Genomic DNA, 19,314 nt, shown 5'->3' on the forward strand with positions numbered 1-19,314 from the left:
AATCCACTGGTGTTATTCCATCTGATGCGGTACAAAGTTCTGTGGCCATTGGATCAGTGCCTGCATAACAGAGATTGGTCATGCCTGCATAACATATTGATCATTCAGCTGATAAGCTATTCAAAATCATCAGAAATTTGATTGATTGGGCAATGTGGGGGAAATAGATTTTTACTACTTTTGATCAAAGTGATCAAATCATAAAAACAAACAAAAAATTATACGCGTCTGGCTGGATTTAGGTTCAAGACAAGACAAATCACATTTATATTGCGCTTTTCTCCTGGCGGACTCAAAGCACCAGAGCTGCAGCCACTAGGACTTGCTCTATAGGCAGTGTTAGGGAGATTTACCTAAGGTGAATAGGTGCTGGCTTACTGAACAGGCAAAGCAGAGATTCGAACCCTGGGTCTACTGTGTCAGTGGCAGAGCCCTTAACCATTACACCATCCAGCCACTGCTGGCTGAAGGTATCTGGCTCACATTTTAAACCCATCCTGAATGTACAAATTTGTGGTGTTCAAAGCAGAACTCTGACACATGGACATTGTGCTTGAACTCAGCAGTGATCTGACTACAGAATCTCCAGCAGTGACATGAGCCCCTCTTAGTTGCCAGAAGACAGCGATTCCCTAATGTAAAGACAGCGGTTCATGTCTGCTGGGCATGTGATCATGTCATGTTTTTAGGGAGGTGCATCTCACTCAAGCTTCATAGGAAACGTTTTCTTTTTTTATTCTGTTAAAAGCAACTTAAATATAAATAAATGAGGTGGCTTACCTCAATGATGACACACCCATATAGGAATGGATATTTATTAGTAAAAAAAAAAAGCAACGCGTTTTGTGGGAGCTCGCCCACTTTCTCTGGCCAAATAAAGTGCCTACAACCATCAAGAGAGGCGCTTAGTGCTACAGTTCAGCATTAAAACAAACATATAGGGTAATAAATACGTATAGAATATATAAATAAAAAACAAATTGCAAGTAGAAAAATTAATGCGACAATAAAACATGAAGATGCAGTGGATGCATACAAGTCTATGCGATCAATAAGTAGCTGATATATAGTTAGTAGTCCCCAAACAAACCATTAATTATCCATTATATGGATAATATATTTGGATAACCATTAATATCCAAATAAATAGTTAATTAATTGATTAATAAATGAATAAATATCTCTTTTTCCCTTTTTTTTATTTATTTATTTTCTTATGCCTAGTCTGAAAAGAGAGATTTATTCAATCAATTAATTAACTATTTGGATATTAATAATAAAAAAATAAGAACATTTATATTGCGCTTTTTCTCCTGGCGGACTCAAAGCGCCAGAGCTGCAGCCACTAGGACGCGCTCTATAGGCAGAGGCAGTGTTAGAGAGTCTTGCCTAAGGTCTACTGAATAGGCGCTGGCTTACTGAACAGGCAGAGCCGAGTTTCGAACCCAGGTCTCCTGTGTCAGAGGCAGAGCCCTTAACCATTACACCATCCAGCCACTGCTTGGTTTGTTTGGGAACTAATATCCTATGCTTGAGCTCCCATCAATATTTGCTCATTCTACATAGTTCCTCATTATGGGAATGTAATGTTTAAGGCTGCTTACACACAGGGACGTTACAGGCGCACGTTAGTGCGCCTGTAACGCTCCCCCAACGCACAGCAATGTAACACAAGTGGCCTGTTCACACAGCCCACGTTGCGTTACATGTAACGCTGCACGTTCTCCCGAAAGTGCAGCATGCTACGGCGTTAGAGCGGCTATAGCCGCGTTAGACTGTTTGCACATGCTCAGTGGGGGGCAGAGAGGAGGCGGGGAGAGCCAGCTACAGTAGCCGCGCACATGGCTACTTAATATTCACTGCACTAGCGGCAGCTGATTGGCCGGCGGGACCACGTGATGCGTAGTGTCTCGCTCCGCATCACGTGGTCCCGCCGGCCAATCAGCGCCACTCTGGGAGACCTTATAGGGATAGAGCCGCCTAACGCGGCTCACTCTACCGTCCTATCTTGCAGCACCATACATTGTGTTAGGTGCACGTTATGCGACCTTAACGTGGCACCTAACGCAACGTCTTGGTGTGCAAGTAGCCTAAATGCATACATCTCTATATATATTTGCTTCCCTAGCTATTTTTATGCACAAACGCATTGATATGTGGATGTGCATTATCATTTGCACAAATTTTCTGTCTGAATATATTGCATTCAAATCTATTCGTCTCGTCAACTACGAGATGTACTAGCTCTATTATTTGAGTGACCATTTATCATAACTATTTGTTTAAATACCCCCTGCAAACCAGTTCATAGCAATTCTACTAACTATATATCAGCTACTTATTGATCGCATAGACTTGTATGCATCCATTGTAACCTCATGTTTTATTGTCGCATTAATTTTTCTACTTGCAATTTTTGTTTATTTATATAATATATACGTATTTATTAACCTATATGTTTGTTATAATGCTGAACTGTAGCACTAAGCGCCTCTCTTGATGGTTGTAGGCACTTTATTTGGCCTAAGGAAGTAGGCGAATTCCTACGAAATGCGTTGCCTGTGCTTTTTTTTTTTTTTTTTTTTTACTACGGTAATCAATATCCATTCCTATATGGGTGAGTCATCATTGAGATAAGCCACCTCATTTATTTATATTTTAGTTACTCTTAAGGTATTTTATTCACCTTGGGTGCCTCTTTACCCCTTTTTTCTCCATGCCATTGTGTACAATATATGACAAGATTCAGAAAATGTATATCATGATTTTCTCTTTGCGTGCTAAAAGCGACAGAGATGCAACCTGTTAAAATACGCTCTACAGGCAACCAGGATCCAGCCTTGCCCAAAGACTCCGTACTGGCTTGACACTGGTCAAAGGGCTTAACTCCCACATCAAAGGCAACAGCCTTACCAGTACGCTGTCCAGCTTACCCCCTTTATTGATTTGTGAGGGGCTGCAGGGAAAGAATGTAGCAGGGCTGTGACTTTTCCATGCAGCATGCCACTGAAGTGTAGGAGCAACATTTATAAGCATAAAGGTATGCTGTCAGGCAGTTACATCAGTCTAATGAAGTTGCCATAGTGACAGGTTCGTTTCAAAGAGATCCTAAACTCATTTTCAATTTCCAAATCTTTTAAGAATATTTAAAGATGTACAGGCTGACTTTTTACAAATTATTTTTAAATTATTTGGATTTTAAACCTTGTTTTACATATGAATGATTTATACAGGGCATATTAGTTAGCAATGCTTAATGGGTCTTCTAATAAGAAGCTATTGTACGGTATTAGCGCCTTGCCTAAAGCCTGCACTGAAAATATGGCAAGACTCAAAAGTCCAGTCTCAAAAGTCCAGTCTCAAAAGTCCAGTCTCAAAAGTCCAGTCTCAAAAGTCCAGTCTCAAAAGTCCAGTCTCATCTACCAGGTAAATAAGATTATATTAATTGGAGATGCTAAAGGGGGTGTGGCCAAATATCAAACCAGCAAACGTAATAAACCCTTTGCTCGCTTACCCACAGAGCATCACTGCACGCCAGACATTTTAGATTAATTCAGGGTAGAGCTTATTGCCCCTACAGCTAATTAAAGCGGACCTGAACTCAGAACTTCCTCTCTGCTCTAAAAGATAAGCAACAGCGTAATAACCTTTAAAGAAAAAACATTTCGTTGTTACAGCTGATGCAAATCCTGCAGTAAATCTGCAATGTGACTCTTTCCTGCTTTCATGAAAGCAGACCTATTGATAACATCCTGTGTTTATCAATTAGCTGCTCTGCTGTGGAAGCCAGCTGACACAGCTGAGGGATCAAATTACACTGGTAATTAGTCACAAATGAGGGGGAATTAGACAGGCTAAATACATACAGGGTGCATTTCTCTCTGTTTTCCGTCTGTCCCGTGCAAGAGTTCAGGTCCACTAGAAAATTGGGAAATACTAGTTTACAGAAACGTCCGTGATTCTGTGTAGTCACATACTCTGCATGTGTCCTACCACTAGCCCGGCAACATGCATACAGCTGCAAGCATTTCAAGTACACATAAAGGTAAAAAGTTAGATACTCAGCGCTACAGTAGTCAGAAGCCACTGGATGGTGCAGAGGTTTCCAGTTTCCTCCAGCTGCCTATTGTTCTAGTTAGTCTATATACCTGTTTGGCTCACAGTCTTCTGGTAGGCCTAGTGCACACCAGAGCGGTTCGTCTGCGTTTTTGCGATCCGCTTGCGGGTGCGGATCCGCTAGGGAAATGTATTTCAATGGGCTGGTGCACACCAGAGTGGGAGGCGTTTTGCAGAAACGCATACTCCCGGGCTGCTGCAGATTTTGGATTGCGGATGCGTTTCTGCCTCAATGTTAAGTATAGGAAAAACGCAAACCGCTCGAAAAAACGGCACTTCAGAGCGGTTTGCCAGGCGTTTTTTGTTACAGTAGCTGTTCAGTAACAGCTTTACTGTAACAATACATGAAATCTACTACACCAAAAACGCTTCCCAAAACCGCAAAATGCTAGCTGAAACGCTACAGAAAAAGAAGAAAAAGCGTTTCAAAATCTAGCATTTTTCGGATCTGCTAGCGGTTTTTGGTGTGCACCAGGCCGTAGTGAGCTTGGCCCATGGATGAGTGCATCTGGACTGGGTTTGCATAAAGGGGCCCATATACCTAACATTGATCACATTGATCGAAACGGGCTGTGAAATCGGCGCGCACACCGCTGACAGAATGGTCGATTTCCGTCTGAAAGCGGAGACTCGCGCCGGCCGGAGCAGATATTATCTTAAGTTCAGTTCAGGTGTGCTCTAAACTGAGGCAGTCAAGCCTAGCTAATTATCAGCTACAGGGCTTAATTTGCTCAATTTTAAGACAGTGGGGGTTCATCTGGAATAGTAGCTTGTCTCTATTACTAATCTTCTTTCAGAGCATGGCCAGAAATCACAACATAAACTGAAAACTCTCTCAGTTGACACTTGGAGCCCAACTATAACTAAAGGGGCCCATATACTGGTCGATTTCAGCCATCGATCGATCGACCGATCTATCCTATGGAATCTATTGATCGATTTAGATCGATTTGATCTATCTGACAGAATGGAACATCTAGGTCGATCTGCTGCTGGCAGCAGATCGATGGCACATAGAGTTGCATTGGATCTAATGGTCCATTCTAAAATCTATTGGACATCTGTTTCTAATGTGTGGCACACATCAGATTCCTGTCAGATTTGATTTGACAGGCATCTGACAGAAATCTATCTGATGGTCGACTCTGCTGTAAATCTATGTGTATGGCCACCTTAAGATTTTGCAAGCAATTAGCTTGGTAAGTGAAGAGGAGTGCTTCCCAGCACAACAGTATAAAATCTGGCTAAGCTGGTGGCGGCAGACCTTTACAAGGGTGAAGAATGTAAATAGTTTGCACACTTGTTTAAGCTGCACAGTTCACTGTGCACTTCATTGACATTCTGTACTCTGCACAGGAGAATGACTTGGGGCTTATGTCAGCCACTATACTTACATAGCCTGCTCAAGACATGAAGTTCACAGGAAGTGAAGTTGTAAGATCTCACTTTCTGAACTGGGAGCCAGCCACTGTGTGGGTGAGTGTTGCATCTGTATGGATTGGTGTACAGCTGAAGGCAAGCACAGCTATGGAACAAATGTAATGGCAAAAGTAATATTTATAATTTTCAGTAAACATGGATGCTCTCAGAATCAGTTTTTTTTTTACATAAACCAAAACTGAAGTCAATCGAGAGCCCCAATAGTGTATTATTGATGATAAAGGAATGCAGCAAGAAGAAATATACTCACAAGTATGGGTTGCCGGGTTCAGGCAACCACTTAAAGCACTTATGGGGATATTAGGCCTGTCCCCACTCAGGCTAAAAAGTTGCTCTCTTTAGAAGGAAAGAAGGGGTGTTCAGTCAATCACACCATCCACATAGGACTCGACCCTCCTGTGATGATTCAACAGGTTTTTATTGCGTACATGAGCGGTGATATAGCACACAGAAAGCACAACGTTGTGCTTTCTGTTTGCTATATCACCGCTCATGTACGCAATAAAAACCAGTTGAATCATCACAGGAGGGTCGAGTCCTATGTGGATGGTGTGATTGACTGTGACTATTTAGAGAGGCTTGATGGACCTCTCACCACACTGGACTCCCCGAAAAAACTGAACCATCTCTCTGGCCGGCAGGTACTACTTTACATTGCACAAGAAGGGGTGTTCACCCATCCACCAGGTGGATAACAATTATTGCAATAGAAACAGAGGTGCCAGCCTGATCATAGGTAAAACAGATAAAAGTTGGGGGGCAAGGGTGGGCTTACCTCCCCAAAACCAAACACAACCACTATGTATGGTTTAAACAAGATTTTAATTCAGGGCTGTGGAGTCGGAGTCGTGGAGTCGGGCAATTTTGGGTGCCTGGAGTCGGAGTCGGGAAAAAATGCACCGACTCCGACTCAGACTCCTAATGAATTTGTAACTGTAATTAAAATAGAAAATATGATAAAAGGTTCTATTTCTCAGATAATAGTCATTAAAAATAATGTATATATACAGTATATATACAGTAATAGCTGTGCTTAGTCCACAAAAATGAAATAAACCAATCAAAATTAGTTACTTGTGCTGCTTCAATAAAGCAGTCCCCGTATTTTTAAGGTCAGATATACATATCTGATTGTGACTGTATATATGATGTGTACACAGGAATCTCTTATATATACTAAATAACATCTATGCTGTAAGAATAAAGCCTGATGTGTAGCTGTGTCACTAATAGAGATGGTCAATGAGATGGAAATAATTCTGCATTGATGCTGATTTATGCAAATGTATGCACTCCCTTTGCTGATGAAATCAAATAATTTGATATGTTGTTAAAATTTGGTTTGGTGACTACAAATTAAAGGGTACCTGAGATGGATGAAAAGAAAAGTTTTATACATACCTGGGGCTTCCTCCAGCCCCCTTCAGGCTAATCAGTCCCTTGCTGTCCTCCACCACCCAGATCTTCTGCTATGAGTCCTGGTAATTCAGCCAGTCAGTGCTGTCCGGCCGCATGCCGCTCCCACAGCCAGGAACATTCTGCGCCTGCGCAATAGTGCTGCACAGGTGTAGTATGCTCCTGGCGGCGGAGTGTGTGCATGCGCACTACGCCCGACTGGCTCAAGTACCTGGACTCATAGCAGAAGATCCAGGTGGTGGAGGAGGACAACGAGGGACTGATTATCCTGAAGGCGGCTGGAGGAAGCCCCAGGTATGTATAAAACTTTAATTTCATCTGTCTCAGGTTTACTTTGTTACACAGTAGTACTATACTCTACGTATGCACTCCCCACAGAGCTGCAGGGAATCCACTGAGAATGCTGTGCACATTGAACACAGAGGTGTTGTCTGTCACCCATAAAACTTGTTCAGATTGTGCATGAAGAATGTGTAATAGAGGAAGAATCTCCTCATTCCCCTGCAGAGTACCTGCACATCATTCTTACATGTACCCACAATTACATTGCCTAGGGCCTGATAGATGTTCTTTGTTCCGGTTTGTACCTTTTACAAGTACTCTTACCAAGGACTAGTTTTAGTCTAAAGGGAATAAATATAGTAGTCTACATATCCTTCTCACTTCAGTTGTCTTGTAAAATTCCTAAGCGTTGGCAGTTAAGAGACGAATTTGATGTTACATACTTTTAATCAACAAAATTGTAATATGCAAATTAGAGGAGTCGGAGTCGAGGAGTCGGAGTCGGTGGAATCCTAAACTGAGGAGTCGGAGTCGGTGGATTTTTGGACCGACTCCACAGCCCTGTTTTAATTCATACTCCAGAACAAATTCAATGCGTTTCGCGGGTCTCTTGCCCGCTGCCTCAGGCAATAATAAAGATAGGAGTAACTCAGAAGTTGTGTTGCCAAGTACAGCGCCTCTGTCAGTTTTGGTTTAGATGGTCTTTACAAGGCAACATCCTTTATCCACAAAAGGGAGTTATCTGCTGCCCTCCATTAGTATTTAATAGCCATGGGTGTCACACCCTGCTTGTACCAGTCATTCAGTATTGCCTAAGGGTCCGTACTAAAATGTGCCTTCTGTATGGTAGACCACAATTAACAGTAGTGTGCCTCTTTTGTATTCAAACTGCAGTGGATACTGAATGCTCAGAGCATCCCATGTTCCATACTCCTGTGAACAGGAAATAACTTCATTTTAGTTTTGGAAGGGTAGTTATCTGTTAAACAGCCATATTCCTCACTAGAAACTCTTGTAGTAAAACCAAAATACTAAAGATGGGGTACACATGTTGGATCAAACTCAGCCAAGGTGACTGTTAAAGGAGAACTGAAGGGAGACAGATATGGAGGCGGCCATATTTATGTCCTTTTAAGCAATGCCAGTTGCCTGGCTGTCCTGCTGATCTTCTGCCTCTAATACTTTTAGCCACAGCCCCTGAACAAGCATATGCAGATCAGGTGTTTCTGACATTATTGTCAGATCTGACCAGATTAGCTGCGTTGCTTGTGTCTGCTGTTATTCTGACACTTTTGCAGAGACATACTGTAGATCAGCAGGGCTGCCAGGCAACTGGTATAGTTTAAAAAGATATAAATATGGCAGCCACCATATTCTTCTCACTTCAGTTGCCCTTTAAAGACTTTATCTAGTAAGAATCTAGCATGTGCTCAGAAGCTCCCTGATGTCATCTACCGATCTGCATCATGGATCTGGATCTTTATAGATGACCGTATATCCCCGAGCCGGAAGCTGCTCCCTCATGTGCCATGCATTATTTTATTATTATTATTTAGTATTTAGTATTTATATAGCGCCAACATCTTCTGCAGCACTTTACAGAATCTGTCTTGTCACTTAACTATCCCTCAGAGGAGCTCGCAATCTAGTCCCTACCATAGTCATATGTCTGTATCTATTGTGTAGTGTACATATTGTAGTCTAGAGCTTATTATTTTTTTTTTTTTAGGGGGAAGCCAATGAACTTGAACTTGTTTGTATGTTTTTGAGATGTGGGAGGAAACCAGAGTGCCCAGAGGAAACCCACACAGACATGTGGAGAACATACAATCTCCATGCTGATAGTGCCTTGGCTGTGTTTTGATTTAGGGACCCAGTGCTGCAAGGCAAGTGTGCTAACCACTACGCCATCATGTTGCCAACCCTCTTCTCCACTCAATATCAACCGATGCTTTAGACTCTAGGCCTGTGATGTATGCGTACAGTGCTCGGCCCAGAACTGTCCCTAGAGGGATTGAGTCCTGATCACTGTGTACGATAGTCCTTGTACGTGTGTTCAAGGCCTTAGGCCATATTATGCAAATCAGACAAATTAACTGAAGAACATTCTGATGTTGTGGGAAGATAAATAACAGATGTAATCATCAAGGACAACAGTATGTATTTGTGCTTGATTCTTGTCACCTGAGACCGTTTGCTCATGGAGATGGGCTTTCGAGTCCAGACAGACTGAAATTCGGAATACTAATGAAGTCTAATGACTTAAAGTGTGACCACGGGTTGGGGGGTTAATTACCTAGAAGTCTTCGGGACGTCTGGGTTCCATTACACCTCATATATGTAATGAAAGCCGCGTTTCACCACTTACTACTGCGCTTCCTCCTTCCGGCCTGAAAGAAGAAGCGCGGTAGTGAGTAATGTAACGTCGCTTATATTACACCTATGACACGTAAATAAAATGCCGACGTCCCGGGGGCTTCTTGGTAAGTTAACCCCCCATCCCACGACCACACGTGAAGTCATTAGACTTCATTAGTACTCCGAATTCGAGTCCGTCTGGATTCATAAGCCCATGGCTGCTCCGAGGTATCTTGGGTGACAGTCTGATGGAGTACAGGTGTCCTCCCAGCTTCTTCTGTTTTATCGATCTGCTGAATTGTATAATACATGACTGACCGTGGTGGAGTTTTCAGTGTGTGCAAAAAAATTATGAAGAATTGATTTTTCCTTGAATCTTAAAGTAGACCTGAACTCTTACACAAGACAGAAAGAAAACAGACACATGCACCCTGTATGTATTGAGTTTAGACTGTCTATTCCCCCCCATTTGTGACTAATCACTGCTGTCATTTGATCTCTCGGCTGTATCCGCTCAGGAGTTTGGGCTGTCTTGGTAGAGCAGCTAATTTGTGAACACAGGATGTTAATCCTACGTGTGCTTCCATGAAAGCAGGAAGTAGACACACTGCAGATTTATTGTAGGATTTGTATCAGCTGTAACAAAGAATTTTTTTTTACTTGAAAGGTTATTATGCTGTTGCCTATCTTTTAGAACAAAGAGGAAGTTCTGAGTTGTGGTCCGCTTTAATCATAGAAATAATTGGAGTTGTCAGAGGCATGTCTTCATGTCTAACGATGCTGCTCAGAGGTGTCCCGCTTTCCCACATTGGATAGTTGGAAGGTAAGTTTATGTCAGTGCAGAGTATGATTTGTAACACATCTATAGAGTGCTGTAAGCAATGAAAGTGGAGAAGCTGCTGCTTCACTTAACTGGTGTGACAAATGTGGGAAGGTTGATAAAGGTTGTATGGCCAGGGACAAGCCGAACAGGTTCCCAGTGTTATGTACACACTCACGTTTACTTAGGAAGTAGCTGAAACCGCGGCCTGAACCTGGGCAGAGTAAACCTGTGAGGTCCGTCCTCGGCCAGCAGGGAAAGGGTTAAACGGTTGGCTCTCTGAGAGATGTCTATTAGAGCGGAATGAAGGCGGATGACAGGAGGATATTAACAGTTTTGGCCTGAAGGTGGGGAATGGGAACACGAGCAACAGCTGCTGTTTGTATAGAGAGCAATTCTAGAGGGCAGACCAGAAGCTGGAGATATGGAAATTATGGGTCATGGGGTCCCATCAACTGACATCAGGCGTGTTATCACTCTCAGCAGGGAGAGGACAGTTTCAGTTCTGGGTTGTTGGGTGTGAAACCTTTCTTAAAGGACCTCTGTCACGAAAATCTTAAAATTTAAAATACATGTAAACATATACAAATAAATAAGAAGTACGTTTCTTCCAGAGTAAAATGAGCCATACATTTTCTCCTATGTTGCTGTCACGTACAGTAAGTAGTAGAAATTTGACATTACTGACAGATTTTGGACTAGCCCATCTTCTCATGGGGGGATCTCAGGGTTTTCTTTATTTCTAAAGGCACTCAGTGAATGGCAATTGTTCCATCCAACTGCCAAAAAAGTGTGCAGCGAGCAGGGAGGCTGGCCAGCATCTTTGTATAAATCTTTTTCAGGGAATGTCTTTATAAAGAACAAAGGCCGTGCAGAGAATCCCCCATGAAGAGATGGACTAACCCAAAACCTGCTGGTAATGTCAGATTTCTGCTACATACTGAAAGTGATAGCACCATAGGAGAGAAGTCATTTATGGCTCCTTTTACTCTGGGAGAAATGTACTTCTTATTTATGTGTTTCAAATTTTAAGATTTTTGAGACAGTTCCTCTTTAACTCTTTAAGATCTTGAAGTATTTGTGTTGTAGTGCATATGTTAAATCACCTTCTGTATTTTACCTCTTGACTTGGGTTGCAAGTGATCAGTCTTGTCTGATTTTTTTTTTTTTTTAATGGCACTTAGCGCTAAATGCATAATATAATACCAGCCATGCAGTTTTCCCTATGTACAGTTACTGTTTAAAATGGCTTTAAAGTGATCTAAGCAGCTCCTGGCTTCAAATAGCTGAAAGGGCTGCCATGTTTCAGGAGTTCAAAAACCCCTTCTGCTTTTATACTGTCTTATCCAGGCTAGGTGTGAAATTCTTAAAGTGCATTTTATGTTTTCTGTTTGAAGTACAATGGGGAAGGCTCAGGCTTTGTTTGTGGTCAATTAAGTCTAATGAGGTGATTTCTTATCAGCCTTCCATCATCTGTTGCTCTCCATCCTGACCCAAGAAGTGTGTATTTTAACCCTTAAATGTAAAAAGATGAGGTAAAATGAGTTTTTTTTTTAATAATAAACCACATTTTTAGAATGCATTTTTAATTTGCAATAGAGCTGCACTGGGTGTTAAAAATGATGCTCGGTTCACTTTAAGCTATAGTATCCGGGGCTGTGGAGTCGGAGTCTGTGGCTTCAGTCAGAGTTGGATGATTTTTGTACCAACTCCAAAAGCCATGGTTAGTATCTGATGTTCCCTAATTCATGTCTGCTCTTTAATGTCTGTTGCCCAACACAATTATCCAGATACTTCTGAGACCTAATGTCCTGCCTTGTGCCCTACTGCTTGGCCAAATGCTATACATGGCCTCATCTTGAGTGTTAGTTGCTGGGCTAGAGGCTCCATCTTGCATGTTAGTTGCTGGGCACGAGGCCCCATCATGGTTGTTAGTTGCTGGGAAGGAGGCTCGATCTTGGGTGTTGGTTGCTGGGCAAGTGACCTTATCTTGGGTGTAAGTTGCTGAGCGGGAGGCCCCATGATGATTGTTAGTTGCTGGGCAAGGAGCCCCATCTTGAGTGTTAGTTGCTGGGCTAGAGGACCCATCTTGGGTGTTAGTTTCTGGGCTAGAGGACCCATCTTGGGTGTTAGTTGCTGGGCAGGAGGCCCCATCTAGGGTGTTAGTTGCTGGGCAGGAGGCCCCATCTAGGGTGTTAGCTGCTGGGCAGGAGGCCCCATCTAGGGTGTTAGCTGCTGGGCAGGAGGCCCATCTTGGGTGTTAGTTGCAGGGCAGGAGGCTGGGCTAGAGGACCCATCTTGGGTGTGTGGTGGCCAGGCAAGAGTACTCATCTCAGGTGTCCACAGCGGGGCGAGAAGCCCCATCTCTGCGACCAGGCATAAGGCCCCCCTCAGTGCCCTGGCAAGAGGCCCCACTCTTGGTTATCTGCATGCAGCATTCCCACCTAGCTGCCCCTGTCAAATATTATGCTCATCAAATTCATGGTAGAAACTAATCCATTAACATGCCACTGATTTGTGCAGTGGCCATGTATGGAGATGATCCTTCCAGATACTAGATATTATGCCTCCGATGATGACTTGCTATGGGCTATCACAGGTCATGGGTATCACCTGCAATATTTAAGTTGTATTTTATTTCCCCTGTCTACATTTTAAACCTAGAAAGCTGAAAGTTGTGCACAAGCTATTTAGCTGTTGCCAACATGTAGACAAAATAAATGAACTCCGTTTAAGCTGATTAGTTCTGTCTGGCATCTGGGAGGATTTTGGCTTACAAACCAGATTTTGACTTTGATTTTAATTAGCCACGGAAAGGAACTACACAGACTACTTGGTGTGGAAAGTCAAGGTGCTTGTGGTCTCTGGATGTCTTCTCTGCTCAGTAACCATAGGATCAAGTAAAGGGAGCGGCACACCTGATTATTGCTGCGTTCCTTTCCTTCTTTCTTGTACTGTATCATCCCTCCCCCTGTTTGTAGTCAGTGGGAGCATATTGTTTTTGCCATAGCTGCTGTATCCGTACACTGGTGGTGAACACATTTGGGGGGCAGCCGAGCGTGGCCGTGTTTGCATTAGGAAGTGTCACAGTGACTTCTTGTCAGGCCGGTTGAGGCCTTTGTTCTATTAGGCTTTCTTTGTTCTACTACTTATAGCCCAGCCCTTATCTTGTCCCAACAAGCTCTTGTCAAACAAAACAATTCTTCAAAGTCTGCATTGATGTCTGGGCTGCGGTGACACTTTATTTTAATAACGTCTCAGGCTCATCTGATGTTTTGGGCCACAGATTACTTTGGAGCAGTGACCGTTGAGGGGCAGATCTCTCAAAAGAGAAAGAGGGGCAGGGAGACATCTGCCTCTTACCGAGGTTGCGCACCACTGGGGCCTGATGCAGGTTCAGATTGGATGCTAATGTGCTGAAGAGAGTGTGCCTTCATCTAGGAAGAGAAATAACCTCTTGTGGTTGCAGAGATGTTTCAACAATAGGCTGCAGAACAAGAAGTGGTTAGCATTGTTACCTTACTGCAATCAGCAGACATCTGCCACTGGAATGACCTCTAATGAATGGTTGTCCTTGGCCGGAAAAGTGACCCATTCAGGTGGATTGTTTTTCATTGAGTGTGTGGCAAGCTTTCTGTATGTCTGGCTGTACCATGTGTCAGTGAACTGAATAGAGAGTATCCATTCTCTGCTTATACACTCTGTGTGATTGTGATAATCTTCTATGCTGGGTACACACGATGCTATTTCCTGTCCAAATGATGGGTGATCTGACAGGAAGTTGTATGGGTGTCCATGTCCAAACTGCTCCCGATCGATAACAGGATTGATTTTCCCATGAGAACTTCGTAAAATCGATCCTGTTATTAAACGGGAGCAGATTGGACTTGTCAGAAATAATCATCCGATTCCCGTCAATGGGACAGGAAATTGCATCATGTGTATTTGGCATTCTACATATATTTGTGTGAATCCTGAAATATTTTGTCTCTCTCAGGATTAATCAACGACTTCTGATCAGTTTTGACACTATTGCTAATTCAAAGTCAGTTTGGATGTGATGGAGACTAATTTTCATCTGATTTGATAAAATAATCGAATCAGGTGGTCAATCAGGCTGCAAAATCGGCTACTGGTATGGCCACCTTTAGAATAACTATGGAGGATAATCCCTTTATGGTGAGAAGTTCAATCTTTAATTTCATCTGTCTCTGGCATTTCTATCCCCCTGGACCCCCTATTAATGTTTCTAATCAAACCTATTCCCGATATTAATAAGCATACTGTGCAACTTATTAACCGTACTTTGACAGCTATTAGACTATCTATAGCTACTGCTTGGAAAAATGTAGCCCCCCCCCCCCAACCCTATCTGATGTTAAAATCAAGATAAACTGGACTTAAACAATGGAGCAGATGACTGCATCTATTATGCTGGGTACACACAATAAGTTTTTCCGTACGATAGATGCATCCGTTTGATAAATTCCCTCATGTCCAATATTACTTCCGATCGTTTTTTGGCTCGATTTCTCATAGAAGTGAATGGAAAAAGATTAGAAAAACGAGCGGTAGATAAGAGATTCGGGTGCAGATTTGAGCGGAAAAAAAACGATCTGGTGGAACATCGACCGGAAAAACGTATTGTGTGTATTAGGCATAAAGCCCCATCTACAACATGGGACATTGCAGCGATTCGGCGGCTCGATTAGCCGCCGGATCGCCTCTTCCGCGTGCCCGCCGCGTCCCCGCTTGCCGCGCGTGCGCCGCATTCGATTGCCCGCTCGTCCCCGCCGGCGCCGCTTATCTCCCGCACGATTCCCTGCCATTGTCCCCTCGCGGGGAACGAGCAGGGAATCGGCGGTGCGGAGATCAGTCCTGTGAGATCTTATCAATCGAGCCGCATCAGCGGCTCGATTGATAAGGAGCATCGCGGCCGCATCTACTCGTGTAGATGCGGCTTAATAAGGGATACCGGAGACAACATCTATAAGATCTGGGACCAATGGCCATATATATCCCCAGATTATAATCCCTGTTAACTCCCCTTTTGATCTAACCTCCAATATGAGGCCCCCCTTCATACTCCCTTCACCACATATCCTACGGCCCTTCAAATACTCCCAGAGACCCTTCCATTCTCATACGCTTGATGAACTTTACTGTATAGCCTTTGACCAATGTGACCCCTTTTCTGACTCTTAGCTGCTTATTATATAGAGTTGTATTGCTAATGTTACTGTTACTCTTTCCATATGTTTCTTCCACTGTTTTTAACAACATTTCTGATATGCCTGTATATCCAGTACGATTATTTGAATTGGTCCATGCTTTACATTTTCTCAATGAGAGAAATGACAAGATGGCCTTCTATCTGTCTTGTTTCTACTAATATGAGAAATTCAGTATAGCACTCATAATATGATGTACTGGTTGTTTTCTCTTTGCGATGACTTCATTTATCTTCAATAAAAAAAGTGTTGGAAAAAAAAATTTAACCATGGAGGAAGGAGCTAGTGGATTGTAATATTTAATATTAAAGTAAACCTGCGATAAATAAAGCAAAAGCTTTTATACTCACCTGGAGCTTCGTTCATACCCCTGTAGTTCATCGTCTCACTCGCTGTTCTCCTGGGATGATACGCTGTGGTCCTGTCAAGTCGCCGATCCAACTGGGTCGCAGGCTACAGCGCATGCGTGGTCCTGGCTGCGTGTACTACCACATTGTGTTCTGCACATGCACTTTTAGTCTTACTGAACTGTGCATGCACAGAATCCGCATGCGTGGTCATGGTCTGCACTTCCCTATCGTGGAGTAGAGTTACGGTTGTGTAAATATCCAAGGTTTAAGATCTTTAGACAAGCCCAGGGGACACCTGTACCCACACTTGATTCATGGCTGAGGCGGGGGATCACAGGCACCTTGGCCCGTTTCCATCCACCTGTGTACACTTCTTTATTTCTTTCTTTAAATAATGACATTAACATTAATCAGAGCCCCATTTTATGATATTTCAAGCACACTTTGGATGCATTCACTTGTTCCTTACCACCTGCTTTGTGTGTACTGCAGCCGCTACGAATGCCACGTTTACTTAATGAAAAGTTAATGTGCTCTTAGAAGCACTTTAGGCGTGTACCCCTTGTGAGACCACCTAAGTGCACTACTTACTAGTGATAATGTAAGAGTGAACAGAGGCGCCAGCAGGATAAAAAGGTTCTAAAAGGCTTAAAATCCCTCAGGAGGTGGTGGTGGACTCGCCTTCCCGAAGCAGACAAGGTACCGTCAGTTTTATGACAACAGGTTTATTAATATACTCCAAATCAAACAGTGCAACGCGTTTCACGGGTATGTTCCCGCTTCCTCAGGCAATAAACAGATAGGAGTACACAGTATAGTCTCAAGGTCACAGAGGCGCTTTTCGTGACCTTGAGACTATACTGTGTACTCCTATCTGTTTATTGCCTGAGGAAGCGGGAACATACCCGTGAAACGCGTTGCACTGTTTGATTTGGAGTATATTAATAAACCTGTTGTCATAAAACTGACGGTACCTTGTCTGCTTCGGGAAGGCGAGTCCACCACCACCACCTCCTGAGGGATTTTAAGCCTTTTAGAACCTTTTTATCCTGCTGCCGCCTCTGTTCACTCTTACATTATCAATATCCACTTCTGGTGGAGGGGTGTTGCCCCTTAATTCCTTATCTACAGAGAGCGACTTTTAATCCTGAGTGAGGACAGGTCTAATCTCCTCACCTGCCTATACAGTGGTTACCTAGGAGGTAACCCACGTTTGTGAGTATATACATTATATACTTTTAATTTCCAACCCTTTGTTTTGCATACTACACTATATTGGGCTCTCGGTATTTCTTTTGTCTTTATACTTACTAGTGATGTTCTTATGCGTGCTATTTTTTCCTTGTGACAGGTGATGCTTTCTCTGTGAAGAAAACGCACAGGAAACAAGCATCTGACCAGCCGTGTGATTTGCCCTATATGTAAGTAGCACTTTGACCTGTAAGCTGTTTGGTGGCCGGGGACAGACACATGCTTCCTTGCACTTAGGAATTTGATTTTAAAGCTGAGAGATTTGATTTGCTTCCAACCAAAACAGGACTTAGGCCTAGTGCACACCAGAGCGTTTCTGCTGCGGTTTGCGATCCGCTTGCGGGTGCGGATCCGCTAGGGTAATGTATTTCAATGGGCTGGTGCACACCAGAGCGGGAGGCGTTTTGCAGAAACGCATACTCCCGGGCTGCTGCAGATTTTGGATTGCGGATGCGTTTCTGCCTCAATGTTAAGTATAGGAAAAACGCAAACCGCTCTGAAAACCGGCACTTCAGAGCGGTTTGCCAGGCGTTTTTTGTTACAGTAGTTGTTCAGTAACAGCTTTACTGTAACAATATCTGAAATCTACTACACCAAAACCGCTACACAAAACTGCAAAACGCTAGCTGAAACGCTACAGAAAAAGAAGAAAAAGCGTTTCAAAATCTGCTAGCATTTTGCGGATCTGCTAGCGGTTTTTGGTGTGCACCAGGCCTTAGTGCGTTTTTTTTTGGATGACTTTAGTATGGTGATTGTGGCTGTAAGTGCTCTGGCCTTAGGGTGGTATGTTAGTTTCCTTATTGCCTCTATTCAATGGACATAGTTGGTTATATAAACACAATGAATAGTATTTACCTGCTAGAGTCAGGGCTACTCCTTACTGTATAGAATTTTATCCTTGGCACTGACCATTATAAACCTACATTGATACAACCATATTGGTTACTATGAATACTGAGCTGGATGTGGATAGCATTAAGCCCCGTCCGCACTGGGGGACCTCTGTCGCTGGTCAGTTGGTACACAATCCCTTTGGCGGCAGAGCACTGGTGACGATGTACAGACCCATCATTAGCCCTCTGGCTAGAGACAAGTCTGTCACTATGTTGGGGGCGAAAGGAAAAAGGAGCTGTACACGATGGAGGGAGCATATTCCCGCGGTAGAGGGGAGAACAACACTGCTGTGCGGTGCTCTGGTGCCGGGGAATTGCTAAAGATTCGGCATACTAGTGGCCACTGTTCTGCACAGCGGTTGCTTAGCACTGCATCAAGCAGTACAAAACTAATGGTGGCATTATCAATATTCAGACAGATTTGTGCTGCATTTTGACCCATATTTAGTACTGCAGGGCAGTGAAAAAGATGTATACATTTCCTGATCTACTCCTAATCTGGGAAGTACAGACCATTTTCTGCATTGAGCGCTCATTGTTTAGTGCATGGCTATCTTTAGGTCCCGCTCACACTCTGGAATGCAAAATCACAATCGCCTACCGATTTTCGATCTTGCGTTGCGCTATCCTGTAATTTCTGTGTGATTTGTGGTTTGTGATTCTCATTCCAGTGAATGAGAATTGCATTGCAATTGCTAGGAAAATGCTGCATACAGCGCGTTTGCGATCAGCAATATCCACAAACGTGCCCCCATCATTGCAGTGAGAATAATTCCATAGAATTACTTAGAAATGCCACTCGGATTACTAGGTTGTGTTTTTTTCCTTTTTGTTTGAGGATATATTCAACTTTTTACATCTTCGTATCAGATCTAATGATTTGTGAAATGGTGGTGCAGGAAAAGGGGTATCACATCCGCCTGCATGAATTTGATTTTCATCTCCTGTCTCCCATAATTCCCTTGCGCTGCTCTCATTTAATTGGAGTTCATGTTCCCTTTAACCCACTTATTGACAAGCTGACTTATAAAAAGTCCTGCTAGAGTCTCTTAATGGCTCCAGGACGTTTTTATAAGTCAGATAGTGTTGCCGCTGTGCGCGTGCGCGCTCCCACGCGTGCATGTGCATTCCCGTGCACGCGAAAACAGTGGTCCCGT

General features: G+C 43.2%; 1 protein-coding gene across 5 annotated transcripts in view; it reads left to right on the forward strand.

Annotated features, from left to right (window-relative positions):
• SIPA1L3 (signal induced proliferation associated 1 like 3) overlaps positions 1-19,314 on the forward strand; it is a 294,691-nt gene that overhangs the window by 16,031 nt on the left and 259,346 nt on the right. For 3 of the 5 annotated variants that reach the window (XM_068250820.1, XM_068250825.1, XM_068250823.1), the window contains exon 2: positions 17,365-17,434. The exons of 1 other annotated variant lie outside the window; for it this stretch is intronic. The gene's annotated coding sequence lies outside the window, so the exon portion shown is untranslated. Of the gene's footprint in view, positions 1-10,338; positions 10,436-17,364; positions 17,435-19,314 lie in introns of those variants that run through there. One more of the 5 variants, XM_068250821.1, reaches the window with a different exon arrangement.

The sequence above is a fragment of the Hyperolius riggenbachi genome, chromosome 8, assembly GCF_040937935.1.
Source record: "Hyperolius riggenbachi isolate aHypRig1 chromosome 8, aHypRig1.pri, whole genome shotgun sequence".
NCBI classification, from domain to species: domain Eukaryota; kingdom Metazoa; phylum Chordata; class Amphibia; order Anura; family Hyperoliidae; genus Hyperolius; species Hyperolius riggenbachi.